The 27129-nt window shown below is 43.7% G+C and overlaps 1 pseudogene; it reads right to left on the reverse strand.

Moving 5' to 3' along the window:
* LOC141983012 (arylsulfatase L-like) overlaps positions 1 to 19589 on the reverse strand; it is a 34103-nt pseudogene extending 14514 nt beyond the window's left edge.
* Between the last annotated feature and the right edge of the window lie 7540 nt (positions 19590 to 27129).

The following is a 27129-nucleotide window of genomic DNA, read 5'->3' on the forward strand; positions in this document are numbered from 1 at the left end:
TTTGAATGGCATTGTCAAGGTTCCTCCTCCACTCTGAACTCTAGGGTACAGATGTGGGGACCTGCATGAAAAACCTCCTAAGCTTATCTTTACCAGCTTAGGTCAAAACTTCCCCAAGGTACAAAATATTCCACCCTTTTGTCCTTGGATTGGCCGCTACCACCACCAGACAAATACTGGTTACTGGGGAAGAGCTGTTTGGACACGTCTTTCCCCCCAAAATACTTTCCAAAACCTTGCACCCCACTTCCTGGACAAGGTTTGGTAAAAAGCCTCACCAATTTGCCTAGGTGACTACAGACCCAGACCCTTGGATCTTAAGAATGATGAACAATCCTCCCAACACTTGCACCCCCCCCTTTCCAGGGAAATGTTGGATAAAAAGCCTCACCAATTTGCATAGGTGACCACAGACCCAAACCCTTGGATCTGAGAACAATGAAAAAGCATTCAGTTTTCTTACAAAAAGACTTTTAATAGAAATAGAAGTAAATAGAAATAAAAAAAAATCCCCCCTGTAAAATCAGGATGGTAAATACCTTACAGGGTAATTAGATTCAAAACATAGAGAACCCCTCTAGGCAAAAACCTTAAGTTACAAAAAAGATACACAGACAGAAATAGTTATTCTATTCAGCACAATTCTTTTCTCAGCCATTTAAAGAAATCATAATCTAACACGTACCTAGCTAGATTACTTACTAAAAGTTCTAAGGCTTCATTCCTGATCTATCCCCGGCAAAGACAGAATATAGACAGACACACAGACCCTTTGTTTCTCTCCCTCCTCCCAGCTTTTGAAAGTATCTTGTCTCCTCATTGGTCATTTTGGTCAGGTGCCAGCGAGGTTACCTTTAGCTTCTTAACCCTTTACAGGTGAGAGGAGATTTCCTCTGGCCAGGAGGGATTTTAAAGGGGTTTACCCTTCCCTTTATATTTATGACAGGCATTTCAAAGTGAAAACCAAAGAGAATGCTAAATAATTCCCAGAGAGGAAAAAAACATTGTTGAGCTACACATAAGATTATAAATATGTATTAAATAACTGCAGCGGAGGACCTTAATAAACAATGTAGTTTAACACCAAAACCCTGGTACTCAGGAAATTCTAAGTTAAGTCAAAAAACACACATTGTAAAGTATGAAAATATGGAGTTCAGGTACCCAAATAACCTTAGTTCTGCTCTTTTATGCCTGCCACCCTGTGGCGAGTCAGACAGGCACTTATGAAAAGTATCACAGGAAACTGACATGTGGCACCAAAGTTAACATGCTAGTTTGGCCAGTAAACCAGTGGGCTGAGGATAGTGGCCAGAATTTTATGCTTGGCAAATTGACAGGAAGGTAGAAGAACCTTTTAGTGGACAATGATAGAATAACCGGTCCATAGCAGAAGTATCTTTGACTGTGCTTTGAAGCATTAAGGTTCATATCTGTTCTAATTTTTAAAAATCTCATCTAATTGTGACGGGGCAAGGCCAGATGGCTATAGAAAAGTAGTGGGAGATAGATATATTAGCTCCAGGCTAAACAAATCCCTGGTACCAGGATAAGTGAAATGGCAGCTGCTCCAGGTCAATTAAGACACCTGGGGCCGATTAAGAACTTTCCAGAAGGCAGGGAGAACGCTAGGTTGATTGGGACACCTGAAGCCAATCAGGGACTGGCTGAAACTAGTTAAAAGTCTCCCAGTTAGTCAGGTCGGGGTGGATGTCAGGAGCTGTGGGAGGAAGCTGTGCTGTTGGAGAGACTGAGCAGTACACACCATATCAGGCACAAGGAAGGAGGCCCTGAGGTAAGGATGAAGTGGAGCCTGAGGAAGTGGGGGCTGCTGTGGGGAAGTAGCCCAGGGAATTGTACATGTCTTGTTTCTAAAAGGTCAGCTACCATAGCTGATACTATTAGGGTCCCTGGGCTGGAGCCTGGAGTAGAGGGTGGGCCTGGGCTCCCCCCGATTAATCACTGAGACTGGAAGACAACAAAGACTGTGCAAAGGAGGACAGCTTCTCCTCACCTCCCTTGCTGGCTTATGATGAAAATGGCTCAGTTGACTGTGACCCTTGTCTCTAGAGAGAGAAGGGTTATGTGGAGGGTCACAGTGAGCCTCTGAGGCTAGCAAAATCCGCCAGGAAACGTGGAACCTATAGAGACAAGGACAGAGCATTGTCACATAATGTAATAATAGATGTTTTCCTTGTCCATAAAAGTGGTTTTATCCTTTTTTTTTAAACTATACAAAGCTCTTAGCCATAATGATGACTTGTAATGATGACAATGAGTTCCACAGCTTGTTTATGCATTGGGCTAAAAACTTTGTCTTTTAATCTGCTGTCAATTTGTTGTCTTTCAGTTTCATTGGATGTTCCATTGTTGTTCTGTTCTGAGAGGATAAATAGGAACACCCTATGTATATTCTCCCAACCATTTATTATTTTTATATCTATATCATGGCCCCTCTGACTCATTATTTTTTAAACTTAATGGCCCTAATTTTTTCTTTTTTTTTCTTATACAAAAATCTCTTCATTCTTCTAGTCATTGTCATTGCCTCTCTCTGAACCTCTTCTGTTTCTGCTGTATCTTTCTTTTAATAACATGGTACAAAAACAACACTGTGGACCAGATTGTCAGTTCTGAAAGCTCGCCAAATGGTATCTCTATGTACACAGAATCATAGAAATGTAGGGCTAGAAAGATCCTTGAGTGGTCATCAAGTCCAGCCTCCTGCACTGAGGCAGGACCAAGTATACCTAGACCATTCTGATGGCAGAGAACTAGAGTTACTCCATTTTGAAAACTTGCTGCCATTTTGTGATAGGCAAGCACATCACTAAGGTATCATCCCACCATTAGCTGAAGGTAGAGAAACAAGAACTGGCAGGAAAAATAACAAACAATGGTGAGACAGTTGGTCAGAAGGTTGGGTGCATTAGATCCTATGTTGCAATGCTGGCACATACACCAAGAGTTCTGACAGAAAAAATATAAGCAAAAGTGAGAAAAACAAGCCTGGTATAAAAATCTGAGAGAGTCAGTCAGTGTTGAAGAGCAAGAGGAGAGTGTGTGTGGGTGAGCGAGCAGTCAGTGAGTGTCAGAGAGAAAGTAAGTGTCAGACAGTGTATGTGAGGAGAAGGCGCAGGAAAGAAGCAGAAAGGAGCAGTGTAAATGTATGTGTGGCAGATTGAGAAGAAAGAGAACAGAGAGTGGATGAGAGCAGAGGGAGAGAGAGACACAGAGACCGGTGAGAGACAGAGACCAGAGAGAAGGACCTGAGAGGGAGATGAAACTTTATTCAAGAGATCCCTAAAGATTGTTAGAAAGTCCGCTGTTGACGACCCAGTGAAGACAGTCCATCAGAAGCGGGGCGATGCCACTTCAGCATCACTTCTAACTGTATGTTATTGCAGTTTGGGATGCTTTTAGCTCAGGAGTAGTCAATTATTTTTTGTCAAGATCCACAAGATCAAGGTATAGTCAAGGTCGGACTCCAGAGAAACATTTTTCACACCACAAGTGCCCCTGTTCAACAAACACATACAATGCTGTGTAATGTATCCAGGGCCTATTGCTTATATTTGTAGTGCATTAAATGAAAAATAAAATCAAACCACTGTATAACCTAAAAATAACCTCCAAGAAAAATGCAATACATTACACCTGAGATTTTGAGAAAGTACATTGATAAAGTACCAAATAGATGCAAATATTAGCATTAAAACACTTTTAGACAACTGCTTAAGTTTTGAATGTGTTTTGTCAATCAAATTATTGTAGGTATATATGTTTATAGATAAACATATTTGAAACTTTCAAGCCTTTCGTGGTTCATTTATTGTAAGTATCAAAGTTTGAAAGAAAATAACTTAGTACATATGAATTCTTTATCTTTTATGATTCAAGTCTTTCCAGTAAGAAATACACACCCACCTATACCAGTATTAAGAAAAAGAATCATGAATAATTACTGTGAAGTACCTGTTAAAACTGTAGTATCACTACTGAAAATGTAATTTTCTACATCACTATAAATTTAAACTAAAATATGCATGAATAACGTATAGTTAGTTTTACTACTCACCACCAGTGGGAAAAGTGACAGGTCCTCTGATGGACAAGGGCCTTGAAGTTTGGAGTGAGTTCAGTCAAGGCCAGATGGAGGCAATTGCACAGATGATTATTAGTCAGAAAGGAGCGATGACAAGTTTTAAAGTTGTTCATTGTTGAGAATGCTGACTCACACATGTATGTTGAGCCAAATATAGTCAATGTTAAATGCCACCTTCCTCAAGTGTGGATACATAGAGTGCAGCACAAGGATCTTTCAGAGAGTTTCAGATATAGGGTGTGCTGCACCTTAAGCACTTCCATTTGCTTGTAAATCAGCAAGCTCCAGTTGTAGTTCTGCTTTTTCCACATCTGGAAAGGATGTTTTTGCTTGATCAAACCAAGTGCCATTTCCTTGTACCACAAATGGGTTCCTTACAAACAGGAAGATACCTTTAACATTTTCATAATTCTTGGAACCTCTTCTGGGTGGTTTGAAGAAGCCTGTCTAGAGATGATGCCATCTGATTCACATCTGCAGTGTTCCGGCAGTTTAGCAGCATCAGGAAATGCCGCAATTCCCCAGTTTCCAAATCTCTTTTGAAGAGACTCAATTTGTTTTGAAATGAAGTGACACAGCTGTGGAGATCCATTACATTGAAATTTTGCCCCTGTAGCTTTAAGTTGAACTCATATAAGTGTCCTGTCAAATCAACAAGGAAGGACAGGATGCTCATGCTTGTGCCATCCCTCAAAAATGCATGTCGCTCTTCTGCCTCTTTCCCTGGAATGTTATGTAGACATTCTTCCACATGAACTCAAATTTCCCACAGCCTTCTGTTCAGCCAGAGGATGCCATTATGAACTAACAGGTCATCGTAATCGGCAGATAGTTCTGAAAGAAAGCTTTTGAACAGTATGTGTGACAGTGATGACTTGGACCAAAGGAAGTTGAAAAGTTTAATCACCATTGACACTAGCATACTCATTGCTAAGCTTTGCACAAAGTGTGGTTAGGTGAATACACAGTGATAGGAAATCAAATTGGGGTTCATATCTTGCAGATGTTTCACAAGCATTCAGTGAGTACTGATCACGGCAGGAGAGCCATCTGTTGTAATTGACAATCCAAGTCATGTGAAAACCTTCATTAGACAAAATAATCTGAACAGAATTAAACAAATCCTCACTACTTGTGCGATTGTTATGTGGTATATAAAGGACAGCAAATCCTCCATAAATTTCTCTCCATCAAAAAACCAGACATCCAGTGCTACCTGTGCTGTGTACCTGATATCACAGGATTCGTCCACTGCCATGGAAAATTTTCCAATTTTCAGTTTCTCACACAACTGCTTGAAAATGTCTTGTTCCATCATCTCATTGTGTCTAAGAGCTGTTGTGTCTGACAATGGCAGTTGTCTGAAGGCATCAGTGTGCTTCTCCTCCACAAAAAGGGTTTCAGCTGTAGTAACCATACATTGCTTAATAATGTCCTCATTTGTAAAAGCTTTCCTGAGTCTTCCTATTACCCATCTGCACCTCAGTGAAGCTTCAGTTGCCTTTTCCTGAGCACAGGTAGCCTTTGATATAATATTGGTGCTCTGAAAATTTGCATCCTTTAACGAAGTAATCTTGTCTGATCTTAAATGGGAGCCTAGTGGATATTTGTGGTCAAAATCCACGTGCTTCCTTTGGTAGTGCCATTTGATGTTCCCACTTTTAACAATAGCCACAATCCCTGTACAAATTAAACATACTGGGCCATCCTTTGGATGTTGTGGCAAAATAAATCAGTAAGCGTCAGTCCACTCTTCTTTAAATTAATGGTTTTCGGTGTCACCTTTCCTTTTTTTTGCTGCCATGTTTAAACACGGTGCCATTAAACGTCAAAAATGCCATAGGTAGGACTACCTTTGCTAAACCTTCAGTTCCTGTGGCTCTTCACCCCCCATACAGAGGCAAGGGAGAGGAGAGGGAGCGGCACAAGAGCCCTCCCCTTGTCACAGGAGTAGAGGGAAGGGAAGAGCAGAGCTGCTACCAGCCACTGAACTCTTCTCCTTCCTGTCTCCTATAAGAATGGTGCCTGCTGAGGGGCAGGGGCAGAGAGCACCACCTGCTTCCTGAAGCAACCCTGATTGGCTACTTTTTCCCTTGCTGCCAATCAGAGGGGGTTTCTCCACGATAAGAAAAGAAATGTGCACCCCTCATCAGCTTAGGTGGAATTGTGAACATTTTAATTGCAAGGTCTGTGACTCAGGGGCACAATTTCAGATTTTGATTGGAGTGAGGGGTGGCGACTTTAACTGTGGCTCCAGGGGCTGCTTGGCTGTCAGGCCCAGGCAGCAGGGCTCCTGCTGACAGCCCCGCACAGGGCTTAAACTCAATCAGAGCGCACTGGAGCAGAGCTCTGGTAAATATTTTTAAACCTACAGGAATCGCAGGGCCTCCTGTTGGGCAGAAGCCCCGAGTGCCTCGCAGGGGAGAAGCCCTGATCCCCGACACCTCCCACAGGGGCTGAAGCCCCTAACCCCAGTGTGCCCCCCCAGACCGGTCAAAACATAGGCGCTGACTTCCCCTTTGCCTGGTGGGTGCTCGACCCCCCCGCCTCCTGTCTCTGTCCCCGCCTCTTCCCACCCCTGCACCGCCCTCGTCTCGCCCCCATTCCACTCCCTTCCCACACGTCCCCGCCCCTGCCCCACCTCTTCTCCACCTCCTCCCCTGAGTGTGCCATGTCCCTGCTCCTCCCCTTCCCTCGCAGAAAGTCCTAAGTGCTGCCAAACAGCTGTTAGAGGGCGGTGGGGATAGCGGGGCGGAAAGTGCTGGGAGAGAGTGGAGACGCAGCATGCTCGGGGGGGGGGGTGAGGAGGAGGGGGGAGCTTGGCTGTCAGTGGCTGTGGAGCACCCGCTAATTTTTCCCTGTGGGTGCTCCAGCCCTGGAGCACTCACGGAGTCAGCGCCTATGGGTCAAAAGCCTCTGGCAGTCCGGATTTGGACTGTGTTTTGCCTATTGACTACCCCGTCCCAGCCTATTGACAGGGATTGTTGTGTTAATGAAGGGTTACTTGTTTTAGAGATATACTGCTTGTGTCAGTCATTTATCAGACAGATGTGCTGTTTCCTCTAGGTATTCCTGAGACCACCTAGAAAACCCTTGGGGTCATAAATCCATGAGCCAGCCAGAAGTGGTTGAGAGAAAGAGGACAATTGACACAAGCAAGAGTAGTCGAGTGGTATGATTGACACAACCAGGAATACAGTAGTAGACAGGAGGGTAGGAACTAGGGTAGCAGCAGTCTGTGAATTACATAAGGGAATTTAGGACTCAGGCATATTACCTGGCTGAGTGTACAATATAAGCATAACATCAGAAATGATAGCAAAGAAGGAAGAGTCAAGTGATAATTGGGAGAGATAATCAGCCCTTTAATTCAATTTTGGGTGGGAGTGAAACAGGGAATGGAGCAATTTGGTTTAATAAATTTAGATGGTAATGGTATTGTAGGAATGGATATATTGAAAGATTTCCAATTAGTAGTTGATCTAGTAAATAAAGCGTTGTGGCAAATTCCCCCAGACCAACCAAATACCTTATATGGCAACCAGTTATTATTTAAGGGCAGCTAGCCAGTATCCTGCTTCAAGCTGCTGAAAGGATAAAATGGACCAAATGGCCTGCAGAGATATGAGAAACAGCCCAGGAGCATAAGGAAGTTTGGGCTACTAGCAAAATTGAGTGTGGAAAAATCGGAGAGGAGATCCTTATTACCAGACCTGATCTCCCCACCTCAGAAACAGTACAAATACCCTAAAGAAGCAAAAACTGGTCTACTTGTAACAATACAGAGACTCTTAGACCAGTGAGTCATAGTAGAACAGCAAAGTACAAACAATTGGGCTATTTGGCCTGTTTTAAAAGCAAATGGGAAACCTGGAGACTGACAATTGATTTTCAGCCACTCAATAAAGTGACACCCATGACTGCCCCAGTAGAGGCAATGTAACCAGAGGTAATGGCATCCCTAGCAGGAAGAGCTCAATGGTTTACAGTCCTGGACTTGTCAAACGCTTTCTTTGTCATTCACTTACATAGTGATTACTGGTATAAATTAGCATTTATGTTCTAGGGACAACAATTTGGGTTTACTGGAGTCCTGCAAGGTTTTCATAGCGCCCTAACTATTTGCTATACACATATGGTTAAGATGTGGCATGGAATGTCCAATAAGGATAGCATTATCTCCTATGTGGCTGATATCCGTATTAAAACTAAGGAGGAAAACATGGAAATATTAAATCAGGTTCTGCAAAAAATAAGAGACTGGGTTTAAGGTTAGCCCCTGGAAGGCTCAAATGTGTCAGCAACAGGTAAATTACCTGGGAGTTACATTAGGGCGGGAAGGGAGGTCACCAGATAAACAAAGGGTAGAATTATCACAAGCATTACCAGCTCCCACAGATATATCTACCCTAGGGTACTTTTTTGAGTATGGCTAACTTCTCTCAGGACTTTATTGAGAGAATGAAGAAAAGGCTGCTCTGATGTATAAGTTGCTTAAGAATAGTGAATGGGAATGGGGATTAGAGCAGTGGGAAGCATTTACTTAATTAAAACAAGCCCTAGCACAGGTCCCAGCATTAGCCTATCCAAAAATGGGACAGTCCTTTGTTTTCCAGTCGGCTACTACTGATACACGTATATGTGTGGGGCTCAGTCAGGATCAGGGAACAGGGCTCCAACCAGTGGCATATGCCTCTAAGATTCTGAATAGGGGAGAACAGGGATATATCCCATTTGAAAAAGAAGTGTTAGCACTGATCTGGGCTCTACAACACTGGGACTATCTGGTAAGACTGTCCCCGATGCTCCTTAACACATCTCACTCCCTGGTAAAATATGTGCTGATAGGAAAAATTAATGATGGTCATGTATCTAGTCCTTGGTTAGCCAAATGAACACTGACATTATTGAATAAAAATGTAAATATGGAAAATTTACAACTCTTGTCCCCAGTCCCATATTGACTTTATAATTAAAGGGGAACAGCATGAGTACCCCCTGCTTGAAGTCCCTCCAGAAGGACCCTTATTGGAGCAATGTTAGGGGACATAGTAGAAAAAGTAGATATAATCCGGTGTGTGGATGGTCCAGTTATTATGAAGAAGGTAAACCAAACACTGGAGCTGCTACGTTAAGGGTATCTGATGGAATTGTTTTTAGGGGACAGCATGTGCCCCACTCAGTGCAAGCAGATGAAATTGTGGCAATAGCAGTAGCTATTTGCACAGACTCTGAGTGGGTAATGAGAGCTGTGGTGGACCCAATGGAAGAAAAGGGGAATGAGGTCCGCATATAATAAGCCTATTGCACACGCTAAAAAGGATGCATCCGATGAAGTGAGCTGTAGCTCATGAAAGCTTATGCTCAAATAAATTTGTTAGTCTCTAAGGTGCCACAAGTCCTCCTTTTCTTTTCATGTATATAATTGTTAATCTAGCATTTACACTCCCGCTATTAATGGAGAAAAGGTTTCTCTGTCATTTTTTTAAAGATAATAAGGAAGACGTGACTCAGATGATACCAGATGAAGCTCCGTTTGTTCTGGCTCTTTTGGGGATTGGTGCTTGCTGGATCCTGTGTGGTGGTGTGAGTTTGGAAGTTGTGCTACCAGCAAGGAATGCTCAAGCAGCAGAAGGAAAGAACAACATCACAATGTCATGCTAATGGTCTGTGGGGTTAGACAGGAAAGGGTGGGAAATAACCAAACAGTCTGAAGTATTAAATGTAATGGGAAATCAAACACTAAACATCCAATGGATAATGCCAACCAATCCTTGGGATGAAGAAGAGAGTGTTACTGTGTCTGTGATTTTAAGTGGGCATCTATGTGAGTGGGTTTGGATAAAAGAAGGACAAATGTGGGCATACATAGCTAATATAATGTCAATGGGGCAGAAGATTATAAATAGAGACCCAGGAAAAAATAAATCTATATTATGGTTTCAAGGGGGAGGAACTTGTGTCTGGAGGTATAGAGCAATAAGTAATTGCATACAGGTTCTGAGGAAGAATCCTTCATGTGTATTTGCAGCATGGCATGCTTCTAAGTGGGTAAAAGAAGAAAATGAAATGATATTATTGGAATGGGCCCACAATGTTAATCAGAGTTCTGTTATGCTAAACATTACTGACTCATTGGGTGGAATAAATAGTGTAGTGATTTATTGTGCTGCCCAGCAAAAATCTATAGCTAAGGACCAATCAAGACTGCAAGTGCCTTGGTATAGTCAGTTGCTGGAACAAGATGGGGGAATCCGGGAAAAATAACAAAAATTGGACCACATTCTAGCATTGCTGTAAAGGTACCCTAATAATAAGATGAAACAAAGGGGGACATGGATTATGGAAAATTGTTGGTCCTAATAGCATGCATGGAACCTTTACTGTACTGTGGCTGTCCAAAGCTGATCAAATTAAGGTCGGCCCTTATGTAATAAAAGCAGACATTAAAAGACAATTAGTGCTAGAAGTCAGTTATTCTCTGAAGAAGGTAATACTTGAGACTTAACCCTCATGAACATGTCAAACATACAGCCACAATGTATTAAGTATGTGGAGCCTTTGCTTAAAGAATGGCAAAGGTACGTGGCAATACAGCTGCTGTCAAAACCTCTCACTAAAAAGGAAAAATGAGATCTGCTAGGTAAAGATCTAGGAGCAGGGACAAGTCTTTGCATAGGCACTGACTTTTATTTTTTCCAGTGGGTGCTCTACCCCAACTCCGCCCCAAGGCTGCGCCCCACTCCACCCCCTCCCTTGAGGCCACGCCCTCGCTCCACCTCTTCCTGTTCATGCTCTGCCCTCTCCCCCGAGGCCCCATGCCAGCTGCCAAACAGCTGAATGGCAGCCCAGCTGAACAGCTGTGGCTAGTGGGTGATGACCACCCCCACTATATTTTTCCATGGGTGCTTGAGCCCTGGAGCAACCATGGAGTCGGTGCCTAGACCTGATTGTCTCCTCACTTGTAGCAGTGTAAATCAGGAGCAACCCCAACGAAATCAGTGGAGTTACACTAGTATAAAATTAATGAACCACAGGTGGTTCACCAGCTTGGGAAGCAGTCTAATGAATGGTGCTGTGGTTCACCAGCAGATATAAACCCAATCTGACAAGCCAGAGAATGTACGTCAGGCTGGATGTGCTAGCAGGAATCTGAAACGCACTTCTTGAGTTGAAGAGGGTACTAAGCAGGGGTGAGTCTAGCTGGCATAGCTATACTGGCAAAGGTGCTATAGTGTGAACAAGACCTGCATTAACCATGTTTTTCTGCAGTTAATTCCCCTTGTTTCTTGAAGAAGAGGTGTTAGTGAGGGGGCATGATTGGAGGGCCCCCCTGGGAGGGGAATGATCTGCCACTTTAGCTATCAGCTCTGCCCTCCTCCTGGCCCCACCATGCCCTGGGTAGGGCTGGAAGGGCCATGGGAAGAAAGGAGGATGGTACCTGATAGATGTGCTCCTCACAGCCTACCAGCTGGAGGCAGCAAGAGGAATAGCAGGGAGCCCCAGACTTTACAGTAGCTCAGGGGTTCTCAAACTGGGGGTTGGGACTCCTCAGGGGGTCACGAGGTTATGACCTGGCGGGTTGCGAGCTGTCAGCCTCCACTCCAAACCCCGCTTCACCGCCAGCATTTATAATAGTGTTTATATATATCTATATACGTGTGTGTGTGTGTTTTTAATTTATTGGGGGGGGGTCGCACTCAGAGGCTTGCTGTGTGAAAGGGGTCACCAATACAAAAGTTTGAGAACCGCTGCACTAGCTCCCTGAAGTATATACAAAGGAAGGGGCTCTGCACAGCCCTCTGCAGTACAAAGGAGTGGCCCATTCACCTCAGTAGGGTGTGATGAGATGAATTAGGATGCTCTAAAGAGATGAATAATCTAACACAATAGCTCTGGGTGGTGTGAAATGATCCATTCATCTCAATGGGAGTTCCCTTCCACTTCAGTTTCAGTTGTGGAATACCATTGCTCAAGGTAATCTCACAAGGCTTGTCAGTTTTAGAGCAACTAGAATATTAAAATATTCTTTTGGGGGGGGCAGTATCTGAGGAATGCCTGAACCAAATTATTCCAGACGTGCGCTATTGCCCCTGTTGTGGCATACCAATATCATAGACAATCTCATTATGCATGTGGATTTTAGAGTATTTTGAAAATTAAAAAAAGAAAAGGAGTACTAGTGGCACCTTAGAGACTAACCAATTTATTTGAGCATAAGCTTTCGTGAGCTACAGCTCACTTCATCACTTCACTGTAGTTCACGAAAGCTTATGCTCAAATAAATTGGTTAGTCTCTAAGGTGCCACTAGTACTCCTTTTCTTTTTGCGAATATAGACTAACACGGCTGCTACTCTGAAACCTGAAAATTAAAAAAAGCTCATAATGCAGGGGGAGAACATATATTGGGAACCTCTTGATCAAATGACCTAAATTTGCACCATAAATTCGACCCCAGCCCCTGAATAGCTTTTTAATTATTGCTTCCCCAAAAGGGAAGTGGGTGATGGAAATTATCCATGATTGATCTCGAGAGAGTAATATCAGGATCAGAGCAATGTTTGAGCCCCAAGTATGTGTAAAAAAAAAAAAAGTTATAAGAAGCGTAAAATTTGGATGTTACACGATTATTTTAGTGGGACTGTATCTCACTTAAACAACCTCAAAAATCTTGACTACTAAACTAACCCTGTAGCTATTTTCAAGGCAAGATTTTTTTGAGGGTCTCTTTCCCCTATCAGCTTTCTCTTACCCTAACCTATTCTGTTGTGCTCCCAGCACTCTGTTCTATATGTACTTGCAACGGTGGAAAGGAACAAAATTTTCACATCCAGATCCAATCTTTCAGTCCCAGAGTCAGCAGTTACATTCCTAATTCCCTAAAATCAGGGTAACAGATAATTTCATTTTTTAAAGGGGCAATAACTGAGACCGTGCCTTTGTTTGATTTTCTTCTGATGTGTAAAGGTGGCATGAAGGTTTGGGGGCCTATGCATTTTTTTGTTTGTATGTTTGTTTTTGGGAGGGAAGACATATTTATGTTTCCTCTTTTTATATTAAAAATCCAGGTCCTGTCTAGCCTGGGGGACTCATGCTTTGTCTTTGTCTAGACTAGAGCTGGTGGTCCTGTTATAATCTGAGCTAATTGATCGTAAATGCTAATTGTGTTGATAAGGCTCTCCAAAGATGTTTGTTCTCAGGCACAAAGTTTTGTGGTTTGCCTGAGGCTGAGCCACCATGTCCTGATACTTTGCAAATGTTTGCGTCTAGATTAGCATTTAGTCACTTAACAAGCAATTGGCAATCAATTACAACAGCAGGACAAATGCTAGTACAGACAAAGCCTAGGATAACAGGAGAACTAGTGAAATGATAACATCACAAGACAAGAGTCAAGAGACAGAAAATTGAGAACAGAACACCACTGGCCCTCAGGTACAGCCCCCAGCTAAAACCTCTCCAGCACATCATCAACAATCTACAACCTATCCTGGAAAACAATCCCTCAGTCTCACAGACCTTGGGAGACAGGCCAGTTCTCACTTACAGACAGCCCCCCCAACCTGAAGCAAATACTCACCAGCAACTACACACCACACCACAGAAACACTAACCCAGGAACCAACTCCTATAACAAACCCTGTTGCCTACTCTGTCCCCATATCTACTCTAGCGACACCAGCAGAGGACCTGACCGCAAGAGCCACACCATCAGGGGCTCATTCACCTGCACATCTACTAATGTGATATATGCCACCATGTGCCAACAATGCACCTCTGCCATGTACATTGGCCAAACTGGACAGTCTCTATGTAAAAGAATAAATGGACACAAATTAGACATCAGGAATGGTAACATACAAAAGCCAGTAGGAGAACACTTCAATCTCCCTGGACATTCGATAACAGATTTAAAAGTAGCCATCCTTCAACAAAAAACTTCAAAAACAGACTTCAAAGAGAAACTGCAGAGCTACAATTCATTTGCAAATTTAACACCATTAATTTGGCCTTGAATAGGGACTGGGAGTGGCTGGCTCACTACAAAAGCAATTTTCCCTCTCTTGGGATCGACACCTCCTCATCTCATTGGGAGTGGGTCACATCCACCCTGATTGAATTGGCCTTGTCAACACTGGTTCTCCACTTGTGAGGTAACTCCCTTCTCTTCATGTGTCAGTATATTTATGCCTGCATCTGTATTTTTCACTCCATGTGTCTGAAGAAGTGGGTTTTTTTACCCAAGAAAGCTTATGCCCAAATAAATTTGTTAGTCTTTAAGGTGCTACTGGACTCCTCATTAAAACTGAGCAATGGTGAGAGAAAGGGATTTTAAATCACACTTTGAAAAACACTGTTTTTTCTGATTTTGTTAACACCTATTTAACTTCAGTGCCAAATGAGTATTTTGGATAAAGGATGCATGGGTGCAAGGGTGGGATGAAAGAGACAAATTTGCCCCCAGATTTTTACTATCCCAGGGGGCCATCCCATGACCCCTCCCTGGTGGCTGCAACCCCCAGGTTGAGAAACACTGATCTAGATAAGTTGAGCCCCCCCGGAAGACCTCTGAGTACCCCCAGGGGTATACATACCCCTGCTTGACAAGCACTGCTCTTTAACCCCCAGATCCTCTTCAGCAGTACTAGCCAATTACTGCCCATTTTGTATTTGTGAATTAAATTTTTCCTTCCTAAGTGAAGTACTTTTCACATCTCTTTATTGAATTTCATCTTGTTGATTTCAGACCAATTCTCTGATTTGTCAAGATTACTGTGAATTCTAATCCTGTCCTCCAAAGCACTTGCAACCCCTCCCAGCTTGATGTCATCTGCAAATTTTATAAATATACTCTCCATGCCATTATCCAGTTTCATTTATTGGTATAGAATTATTGGTATGGAAGAGAGGCAGGATTGTCTAGTAGTTAGGGCACTGCCCCAGGGCCTTGGAGATGGGGGTTCAAGTCCCTACTCTGCCAAGACTTCCTATGTCAGTAGGCACACCAGCCTCTCTGTGCCTTAGTTCCCCATCCATATGTGGGGATGATAGTACTTCCTTAAGTCATAGGGGGATTGCAGATAAATACATTAAAGACTGGTGCTCAGATACCACAGTATTGTTATACAAGTATAGATGCTGGTAAATCTGGAGACTGGGTTTTAGTTGCCTTTCTGAGCTCCAAGAGAAAGCAGAATATAACTTTTTATAAATATATTCAACCTGGACCTATTTATAGCATCTTCTTTCTTAAAATAAGGTCCCACAGACAGATAGTCTACAGAGTTCTCACCTTTGTGTATTCCATTCCAGCCACCCAATTGGGCATTTTGTCTTTGAGCCTCCAAGGATCCTCCATGGTCAGATGTGAAATAAGTGAATGTGTTATTCTTCAAGCCTTCTTTGTCAATAGCATCCAGAATTCTGCCTGTAAATGAAGAAAAATAGTGCTATTCAGGATTGAGAAACGGGGTTACAAATATGTCATTAAGGACCTGATCCAAAGACCAGTGAAGTCAGTGGGGGTTAGATCAACAAAGGAACTTAGGCGTGGTGATGCTGAGGGTCCCCACACCTTTTAGGCATGTAGAAAATCACTGGGATTCATCATGTCTGAGTTGGGCACCGAGGCTCCACATACAATGAACGGGGAGAGAGGGCACCTCAGAATGGGAACTACAAAAGCCAATATGCTAGCAGTTCCCCACCTAAACTAGTCAATGGGAGATACTAAGGTGAGAGGGGTGTTCTAAACCCTGTTCCTCTCAGCGAGTGGGGCACCTAAGTCTGGGCTGCAGGGAGGCTCCTCCCTCTGCTTGGAGGCTGCAAACCCTCTCATGGGATTAGGCACTGTGATGATTTGGGAATATGTCTGTACAATTTATGAATTCTGTGTGAGATTATGAACCCTAGTATCTGTGTCAGGCTGCAAACTCCACTTTCAGTGTTCAAATGTTTGCCTTTTCTATGGTCTGTTTGTCTCCATGTTGGGTTGAAAATTCCAAAAACTGGTGGCATAAGACTAACAGTAGAGGGCAATTGACTCATAAGTATCCAATTGCTGGAAATGTATTCCCTTTGGACAAAAGACTGGTTTTTAAAAAGGGCTGAAGTTGGTCTGCTCAGGGCAGCAGTCCATTTTCTCCTGGCCAGGAAAGCGAGGTCACACAGCAAGTAGCAGCCCCATGGGGAGGGCAAGCACTGCCCACTTTCCTGAACCCAGGTAGCCCCAAGAGCTCTGGACCATCGCAGAGACTCAGATACCAGCTCAAAGCACGCCCTGGCTTGGTAAGGGAATTAAATATGGGTTTAGTGTTTATTGTTTTAAATGCTCTGTGCTCTCCTGTGCTTTGCACAATTAAGTATAGAAGAACATAAAGGTTTTAGACTGTACATAGCATGTGTGTGTATGTTGAATGCTTCCCCACAACTGCCTGCCCCTGAGAGAGTTTCAGAAGCTTCACACCTTTCGGGTGGAGTTTTAGGAGAGGTGTGTTTAAGTAAGAGGGGTATCTTGGGGGGAAGTGCTGGTTCTGAGGGAGCTCTTCAGCCCACCTGTCCTAGGGCCCATTTCCAAGAAGGGGTAGCATACTGGGAGTCAGTACCCTGGCCAAGGGAGGAACAGTGCAGCAGCTTGCTGAGGCTCCAGAAGCTTAACACCCTGTGGATCCAGAGCACAGAGGCTTGGACTCTCCTCACAGGAGTCCTAGTGGATGCCCAGCAGGGACCACTTGCTAGGATCTGAGACAGAAACCTATGCTGTTTTTGCAAAAAGCTGGGGAGCAGGTCTGACCTCATAACTTTTAGCCCAGTATTTAGGAAACTCATCAAGTTCCCCCTCAACCTGAGAGGGAGAAGGGATTTGAACAGGACTCTGCCATTTATTACCTGTCAGGTGAGGTGCTCGAACCACCAGGCCACAGAGACATTCTCAGGCTGGTGTGCTGTCTTTCTCTCTCACCCAATGATTCTTTCATTATTTATTAAGAGTGGAACAGCTTCAACAGGAAAGATGGAGGGAGCCTCACAGCACAGTCTCCTCTAGTCCAGCAGTTAGAGCACTCACCTGAGAGATGGTAGATCCCTGTTCAGAGCTCTTCTCCCCACTCATGCAGAGCAGGGTGTGTGTGTGTGTGTGTGTGTCTCCTACATCTCAGGTGAGTATCATAACCACTAAGCTAAAAGTTATGAGGATGGTCCTCCTCCTCCCACCCCATGTTTTGTGTAGGTTTACCTGTAGGAGCCCGATCCAGTAAGTGAGCTCTAAGCCATCTTATCTGATCAGGCCCCACAGGCAAATTGGGCAGAGAGAAGCCCGCTTATCTTTCCCCAGTTTGTACATCGCACTTGGGCTGAGTCATATCTGGATGTCTGGCATGGGGCTGCAGTGTTCATGTGCACAGGCAGAAATTTTGGCTCCTAGGGAACTTTAACTGGAAACATTTAGGCATCAAGTGACTTTAGACACCTACAGGGTTAGGGGGCAGCTGAGTGGGGGTTTTGTGAATTCCTCTGGGGCCTGATTCTGGTATTTAGGTGGCAGTTAGGTGCCTACATCCTTTCATGATTCCAGCCCTGGAATCTTTCAATTCCTTCAATGGACACTGACATTTTTTGCCCCCCTCCTTGTAACAACCTTTTATGTACAATAAAGTGTTATCATGTCCCCCCCCTTAGTCTTCTTTTTTCCAGACTAAACAAGCCTAATTATTTCAATCTTTCAATCAGGCACTATATGAAGAATTCTGGGCCAAATTCTTGCCAAGAATCAGCTTTCTACTATCATCACATCTTTGTTATTGCCCCTCCATCATAAAAGGAAAGTTCACACATTTTAGGAAAAACAAGGATCCAAAGGAAAGTTATTATAGAGTTTTCAAGGCTCTGCAATGATGCCAACAAAATATTATAATTACAAATAAAAATCAGCCACTGAATAATTCAATGTGTAATCCTTCATCCAGGCCTCTCAGTGTACTTTGTCACTGTCATTTGTTCTTTTAGACTGTAAACTCTGGGGCCAGGATTGTCTTCATTCTCTAGCTTGTGCAACCTGCTGGTGCTTAAATAATAAATAATAATAATAATAATTAATAATAATGCTGCATACTTTCTCATCCATATTAAAGTGCTCTGCCTCTTCATGAGCAAAGACAAATTGAGATCCAGCTGTGCACTAGTGGTCAGAACCTGTTCACAATTCTGAAGTTAATGATAAAAATCCCATTACCTTCAATGGCGCAGATTCAAATCCTATTTCCTAATGAACTTTTTTGATACTACTGACAGCAGTAGGCTATGCAGATCAAGATTTACCTGTGATTTTCCTGACCTCAGCATATACTGCGTCAAAATAGCTTCATCACTGGCAATAGGTGCCTCCTGTGGCTACAGACGAAGGAGCAACAGCTGAAGGGCATCAAAAGGAAGGATGGTCTAGTGGTTAGGCTACTAACCTAGTCTATGCTCCTCCACAAACTTCCTGTGTGACCTTGATTATTTAGCCTTTCTGCATCTTAGTTCCCCAGCTGTAAAATTGTGATAATAATTATAATAATAATTATTATTAATACCTAGGTCGAATATAGCACTTTTCACCTGTAGATATCAAGGCTTCTTGCAGTAAGTGTAATTAATTTTACAGATGGGTAAACTGAGGCACAGGGAGGGGAAGCGATTTGCTGAAGGGTACCCAGTCGGCTAGTGGCAGAGACGGGAACTGTACCCAAGTCACTGAGTCCCAATCCAGTGCCTTAGCCACTAGATCGAAATTCCCTACCTCACAGGGGTATTGTGGGGATAAATACATTAAAGACTGAGAGAGGTGCTCAGATACTTAGGTGACGACAGCCATATAGGTACCTAAGACAGATAGGCACAACAAGAAATAAACTACAGGAAAGTGAGTACACTGTGCAAGTTCAACTTTACACTGACAACTGTCATGTTTGAACCATGCTGAATTAAATGTATGTTAAAGGCATTCTTTGAGGCCAGATGTAATAAAGTGTTTGTATTTTACAATTTGATTACATTATACTTCTCTGTAACTATCACAGCACTGCACAGTTTTAATTAAAAGAAGTTTTAATTAAAAGAAAGAGATACTCCAAAACAACTGCTTGTATTTGCATCCTAAGAATGACATGTACATGTTTAAAGCAAGGGGCAGTGTAACAGAGTGCTGGTCCTTGGGCACGTATGTACATTGTAGAGACCTGATTCAGGCAGTTTAAATCTATTTGTTATTGTAAATCATAATGGGGATCTACCATGCCTTTTAAATTTTTTTAGACAAATTTAAATAAATAAAGCCAATCTCATTCAAAAAGACGACTTACCCACCATCCAGTCCAGTTCCTCTACGTTATCTCCATATAAACCATGTCTACTCTTCCCACGAAACTTCTCTGTGGTGACGAGGGGTGCGTGGACATGTAAAAAGGAAACAAAGAGGAGGAATGGACCATGCTTGTTTCTAAAAACAAAACAAAAAATAAATTGTCACTGTCTCAGAAAAAGAGAGTTTTAGTTGAAAAACAACTTCCCCCTCTCCCCCCGCAAAAAACAACCCCAAATGGCCTTGAAATATATTGCTCGGTGTTTATTCAATGTCACATTTTAGGCTACATCTGCACTATGAGCTGGGGTGTGATTTCCCTGGTTTTGTACACGTACTAGCTCTCATCAAGCTAGTGTGAGTATAAATAGAAGTGTAGACACGGTTGCACAGGCAGCAGCAGTAGAAGCACGGCTGAGCCGTGCCAAGTACAAATCCACTTGAAACTGCCTCTGTTGCCGCTCCCCATGCTACCGGGGCTACACTGTATTGATACGTGCGCTCGCTCTAGGAGAACTCGTGTGACTATGTGCATATGAGCAGAAGAATCATGCCTCTAGCTCGGAGTGTAGACATCGTCTTTGTGGTCAGCTCCAGTTAACTGGTCTTGTTAGAGAGGGGCTACAACAAGAATTTTAGATTCAACCTTCTTTGAGGTGTGGGCTTCTTGTGGGGAAAGATCTACCTTATGGTTCAGATCCTGAGCTGGATTCGAAGCAGGAATGGAGCTTTTTTTCTGGCTCTAGGTTAGATGCAGCTGGAATCTTACACAACTTTGCTTGTGAGGTGTCAGCCAAGCAAAGTTGAAGAAAAACAAATTCCAGGTGCATGGAAGAATGGAACATTTTTCACAAGAAATAGTTCATTTATAAACAAAAATATTTGTGTTAGCAGGAATGTGTAAACACAGCCAAAAGGCTGATGTTTTCTCTGCCAAAGAGAAAGGGATTTCTGTTTGGGGGGTTGAGCACAGTCAAGATGTTGCACACAGGGGAGAATTTTGCCATTTTTACTGCAAAAGCCCAGTGCACTAGTGGAAGGGATACTCATTCATTGTGAAAAGAAAAGGAGGACTTGTGGCACCTTAGAGACTAACCAATTTATTTCAGCATAAGCTTTCGTGAGCTACAGCTCACTTCATCGGATGCATACTGTGGAAAGTGTAGAAGATCTTTTATACACACAAAGCATGAAAAAATACCTCCCCCCACCCCACTCTCTTGCTGGCAATAGCTTATCTAAAGTGACCACTCTCCTTACAATGTGTATGATAATCAAGGTGGGCCATTTCCAGCACAAATCCAGGGTTTAACAAGAACGTCTGGGGGGGGGGGGGGGATTAGGAAAAAACAAGGGGAAATAGGTTACCTTGCATAATGACTTAGCCACTCCCAGTCTCTATTCAAGCCTAAGTTACTTGTATCCAATTTGCAAATGAATTCCAATTCAACAGTTTCTCGAAGGATTCTAGGTGGACTCCTCAAGGAATATTCCAACATACCTCTGAACAACATACTAATCCACAGAGACCTCCCTACCAACACTACAAAAAGAAGGATTCTAGGTGGATTCCTCAAGGAATATTTCCAACATACCTCTGAACAACATACTAATCCACACAGACCTCCCTACCAACACTACAAAAAGAAGGATTCTAGGTGGACTCCTCAAGGAATATTAGGATGTGTCTATCAGAAAGTGGCACAGCACCATCTCCTGCTCTCCCCGAGAAGTCTGCTGCTTGCCAGGGGCTAAGATTCGCGATGTGACGGAGAGACTGCCGAGACTCATCAAGCCCTCGGATCGCTACCCCTTCCTGCTTCTCCACGTGGGCACCAATGATACTGCCAAGAATGACCTTGAGCGGATCACTGCGGACTACGTGGCTCTGGGAAGAAGGATAAAGGAGTTTGAGGCGCAAGTGGTGTTCTCGTCCATCCTCCCCGTGGAAGGAAAAGGCCAGGGCAGGGACCGTCGAATCGTGGAAGTCAACGAATGGCTACGCAGGTGGTGTCGGAGAGAAGGCTTTGGATTCTTTGACCATGGGATGGTGGCAGAGACGGGCTCCATCTTACGAAGAGAGGGAAGAGCATCTTTGCGAACAGGCTGGCTAACCTAGTAAGGAGGGCTTTAAACTAGGTTCACCGGGGGAAGGAGACCAAAGCCCTGAGGTAAGTGGGAAAACGGGATACCGGGAGGAAGCACAGGCAGGAACGTCTGTGAGGGGAGGGCTCCTGCCTCATACTGAGAATGAGGGGCGATCAGCAGGTTCTCTCAAGTGCTTATATACGAATGCACAAAGCCTTGGAAACAAGCAGGGAGAACTGGAGGTCCTGGTGATGTCAGGGAATTATGATGTGATTGGAATAACAGAGACTTGGTGGGATAACTCACATGACTGGAGTACTGTCATGGATGGTTATAAACTGTTCAGGAAGGACTGGCAGGGCAGAAAAGGTGGGGGAGTAGCACTGGATGTAAGGGAGCAGTATGACTGCTCAGAGCTCCAGTACGAATCTGCAGAAAAACCTGAGTGTCTCTGGATTAAGTTTAGAAGTGTGAGCAACAAGAGTGATGTAGTGGTGGGAGTCTGCTATAGACCACCGGATCAGGGGGATGAGGTGGATGAGGCTTTCTTCCGGCAACTCGCAGAAGCTACTAGATCGCACGCCCTGGTTCTCATGGGTGACTTTAATTTTCCTGATATTTGCTGGGAGAGCAATACAGCGGTGCATAGACAATCCATGGTCTTTAATTCAAAGTTGCAAAACTGACAGACCTTTTTGCTAGACACAGGTAATTAGTGTTGTTTGGCTTTGGGATTTGGCATTTAACCCTTAAAAGGTAACTCAATGCTTTACAAAATTTAAAATGTTTTTAAGTTGTGGCTGCAGCAGGGCAGTCAAAAATCAGGAGAATAGAAAAAAAAATCTGGATTCTTTTTGTTTGTTTGTTTGTTTTTTTTTTATTTGTTTTTGTAACAAAATAGCAGATGAGAGTTGTAGTAAAAAAAAAAAAATTAAAAAAAGACAGTGCCCTTCTGAAGCAACAGCAGGGGTGAGGTGCACAAAACAAAAAGAAGCAATGTTAGAAACACTGAGTCTTAAAATGGCTCTGAGTAATCAGACTGTCACTTTGATAAAGGTACATGAAAACTCTGTAAGCAAAAAAAAAAAAATAGTGACATCTTATGTAAAAATGGATCTGGATAATGTTATAGAAGTTAAACTATGGAAGGAATGTGCATTTGCCCCAGAACATGTGCAGGGTATATTGTAGAAGGGGCAAAAGAAATGCAAACATACTATGCTACTTAATTAAAATGCTATTAGGGCTCCAAAGGGAGCCACAATAGGTTGGGATTTCTTTTTCAGATTGCTGTGTGTTTTGGAAGCAGAAGTTAAAAGTAATCAAAACTCTGGTGAAAGTTGATTGTGTCCCTTTTAAGATAAAAAGAAAAGGAGTACTTGTGGCACCTTAGAGACTAACCAATTTATTTGAGCATGAGCTTTCGTGAGCTACAGCTCACTTCATCGGATGCATACTGTGGAAACTGCAGAAGACATTATATACACAGAGACCATGAAACAATACCTCCTCCCACCCCACTCTCCTGCTGGTAATAGCTTATCTAAAGTCACCATCAAGTTGGTGAGCTGTAGCTCACGAAAGCTCATGCTCAAATAAATTGGTTAGTCTCTAAGGTGCCACAAGTACTCCTTTTCTTTTTGCGAATACAGACTAACACGGCTGTTACTCTGAAACCTTTTAAGATAGAGTCTCTGAGCTGCTGATGGCTTTAAATCCAAAAGCAGGAAGCGTCTGTGAAAATGCAAATGACCTAAATGATAAAGGAAGGAAAGAACTAGCAGCACAAAGGAGCTGCAGATAAAGGACACACCTGGTCAGCAAACAAATTGTCTAAATAAAAGGCATGGGATAACAAGATAATTTTAATAAATTTAATGATAATAAGTATCCCTGTAACAACGTATAGTGTGTATGATTTTTGGAAAAACCCTTTAAGGTCGTATGGTAATGAAGCTTCTCAGCTATTACCTGTAAATAAAACTTAAAGCTTAACACAGCAGGAAAAAACATTATAAACTTGGTCTGCTGTATAAGAAGGAAAACTCAGGGATTTAATGACTAAACAGTGGGATAATTTCCCCATAACCCTTAAAAGATAAAAGCCATTGAAACCTGGCCTGCCTATAGAACAAAAACAGGAAAATGTGGGGGCAATTCCTCTGTTTTTCCTGCAATTAGCAAGGAAATTTGTAAAAGAAAGTGGTATTATTATTAAGCAATAATCTGTCCCCATTGGGGGGGTGGAAATTATTTCTTTTGTTTTTAGACTCTACGAGCAAGCTGGCGCCAGCGGAAGAAAAACTCAGAATACCATGGATCTATGTTTTGTGTTGTTTGTCTGTGGTGTTTGTCTTGTTGCTAGCATTGTTGTGTTTTAATGAACAGAAAACCTCATGACATGGGTGGGGGATGGCTTCAAAAGGCTGACCTTGGGGGGAGGGGGGGGAAGATGTGTATGGGAATGCAAAAGGCTAACTCAGGAGAATCCCAAAATTCAGTGGCCACTGTTAGGATCTTGGGACAAAGACCGAGTAGACATCCTAAAAGACAAACTCGGCCAACCTAAAACTAAATTGGCAAAAGGAGAGGTTGATTGTTTCATGCAGTGGTGGGAAGAGGCAAATCATAGGTGGACAGAATCAAAACTTGCCTCTCTCAAAGATTCTGGCTTCTATCCCACCAGATGCAACTCATTTTACTGTTGTTGATTTGTGCACTGCTTTCTTTTCTGTCCTGGTTCACCCTGACTCCCAGTTCCTGTTTGCCTTTTCTTACGAGGGGCACAGTACACATGGACCACATTGCCCCAGGGGTATACTGAAAGCCCGTCATATTTTTCCCAGACATTAGCCTGAGACCTTGCTGACCTTGTTTTCCTGTCCAGGTCCACACTAGTCCAATATGTAGATGATCTACTCCTCTGTTCCCCTTCATGGTCTGCCTCTGAAACTGACTCTTTAGTGCTCCTTACTGCCCTAGCAAATAAGGGTCACAAAGCTTCTCGCTCTAAACTACAACTCTGTCAAGCTTCTGTCACATACCTTGGCTTTCTCCTCTCCCAGGGTTCCCGTGCACTTTCTCTCACCCGCGTCCAAGCTATCCTTAGCTTTCCCCAACCCCGCTCCCCACGCCAGGTCCAGAAGTTTTTAGGCATGGCTGGATTTTGCAGACAATGGATTCCCCAATATGCCTCCCTTGCAAAACCACTCCAGGAACTCACTCGATTCTCTGTGCCTGACCGCATGCCGTGGGCCCCTGAGGCCAATTCTGCCTTTGTTTCCCTCAAACAGGGTTTGGCTTCTGACCCTGCCTTAGGGCTGCCTGACTATTCTAAGCCTTTTACCCTTTTCTGCCACGAACAATCTGGATGTGCGCTTGGAGTTCTCACGCAGATGCATGGAGAAAAGAACCGCCCAGTGGCTTATTTCTCTGCCACTTTAGACCCTGTTGCCCAAGGCTTACCCCCCTGCCTGCGTGCTGTGGCTGCTGCAGCGCGCCTAGTCGAAATGTCTGATTCCCTTGTTCTCCGCTCTCCTCTTACCCTCCTGGTCCCTCACTGACCTCGCCCTGCTCCAAGACTCTGCCCCAGAAACCGAGAAAGAATCCTGGGTTGCCCAAGGTTGCTCTCTACATCCCGATTCTCTTTGGCGCTCGCCTACTGGCGCCTTTGTAGCCCCCTTTTCACTCTACCTGTCTCTGGCTGCCCTGCTATACGGTGTTTTGCATGTCGGAAAGGAGGGGATGGTCTCTGCTGTAACTAAGACAGGATGGTGGGCCCCCCATTTTAGCTCTTTTGCAGCCCGCCACTGTGCAGCCTGTACCATTTGCCAAAGCCATAATATTGGTAAACCTGTAAAAGTGGCCCAGGGGTACCGGGGCCTGCCTCAAGCACCGTTCTTGCACAAATGCCTAAGTGTCAACAATATGAATTTATATTGGTTATGGTATGTTTATTCTCCGGTTGGATTGAAGCCTTTCCTTGTCGCAAGGCTGACTCACTGTCTGTTGCCAAATGTTTATTAAATCATATTATGCCTGCCAAGGGAATTCCTGCTACTCTGTCCAGTGATCGGGGTACACATTTTACTGGACAACTTGTTCAACACCTGGACCGTATATTGCATATCAAACACCTGTTGCACTGTCCCTACCACCCACAAAGTGCAGGTGCAGTTGAAAGACGAAATGGTGTACTTAAGAATAAGCTTGCTAAAATTTGTGACTCTACAGGATTAAGCTGGCCAGTAGCCTTACCATTAGCCCTTATGGACATGAGATCCACTCCATCCCAAAGGCATAAATTAAGTCCCTTTGAAATTGTTATGGGACGCCCTATGCGAGCTATGACTACCATTACTCCCGTTCCAGATTTGAACTTGACTCACAGTGCGCTCCTTCAGTATTGCAAGGGACTAATGCAAGCTGTAAGTCACTTCCATTCACAGGTTCGAGCCGCCTGGCCCACGGAACCCACCTCCGACGCTTGCCACAACCTCGAGCCAGGTGATTGGGTCTACGTACGGCGCCATTATCGAAAGCACACCTTGGAGCCCCAGTGGAAGGGTCCTCATCAGGTACTGCTTACTACACAGACAGCTGTTAAACTATCTGGCATCGCAGCGTGGATACATGCTTCACAGTGTAAGAAGGCACCATCCCCAGAGAACCAATCATCACCTCAGGACGACGCAGAGTCAATTTTGACTCCAGAAGAAGACGTAGAGGAACAGTCTGCAATACCTTACAATCTACGCTCTCGTAAGGGTTGCCAGAAGCAGACGACGAACAAAAAAAAAAAAAAAAAAAAGCAGTAGCGAGCCTAGCGCCTACTGCCTGGTGGACGTAAAACCGTGACTGCGGTTCCCTCAGTTGAGGTTGTCAGAACCAGAAGAGCCTTGCCTCCAACATGCGCCTCTGCTGTTCCTCGGCTGCTGGTATCTTACGGTCTGGGGAGACCATGATGACAATTCTTTTATCCAGCAGCAGGTGTGGATAGCTCAGACCCTTAATATTTCTAATTGCTGTGGCTGCAGCCACATCCCAACCCACTCTCAAACTGGTTTCCTGTCCTGGTTATCCCACTCAAGTCCGGAGACCTCACTGGAGGGCCTCGTCCGTTTAACAAAATATGGAACAGCAATGACACTTGGGAAGCGGTGGGAATAAATGCAACTAAATGGATAAGTGTGGTGGAGGGAAAAGGTCATTGGTGTTGGGTGTGTAATGGGACAGGGCTGGATCTGGGGAAAAGCCGTTGCCTTCAGCATATTGTGGCCAATGGTGTATGGGATTATTCAAACAAAACTAAAAAGTGGCGGGCTGGGTATGGAGATATGAATTTTTTTCTCAACCTGGGATCAAACAGAGAAATCAATCTCATATTCCCCCTAAAGTAACCTTAGTGAAAACAATACAATCTTTCAATGTCATGCAAATAACACCACTCCTCGTAAGGAGAATTACCCTGTACCCTGTGGGGGATACTACTCCTCCTTTGCAAACACCTATATGACAAATGGGTGCAACCAACCCTTCCTGGCCTTAATAGGCCAACACTGGGTGTGTGGGACCAGAGCTTATACCGAACTAACA

This window comes from Natator depressus, chromosome 1 (assembly GCF_965152275.1).
Source record: "Natator depressus isolate rNatDep1 chromosome 1, rNatDep2.hap1, whole genome shotgun sequence".
Classification (NCBI taxonomy): domain Eukaryota; kingdom Metazoa; phylum Chordata; order Testudines; family Cheloniidae; genus Natator; species Natator depressus.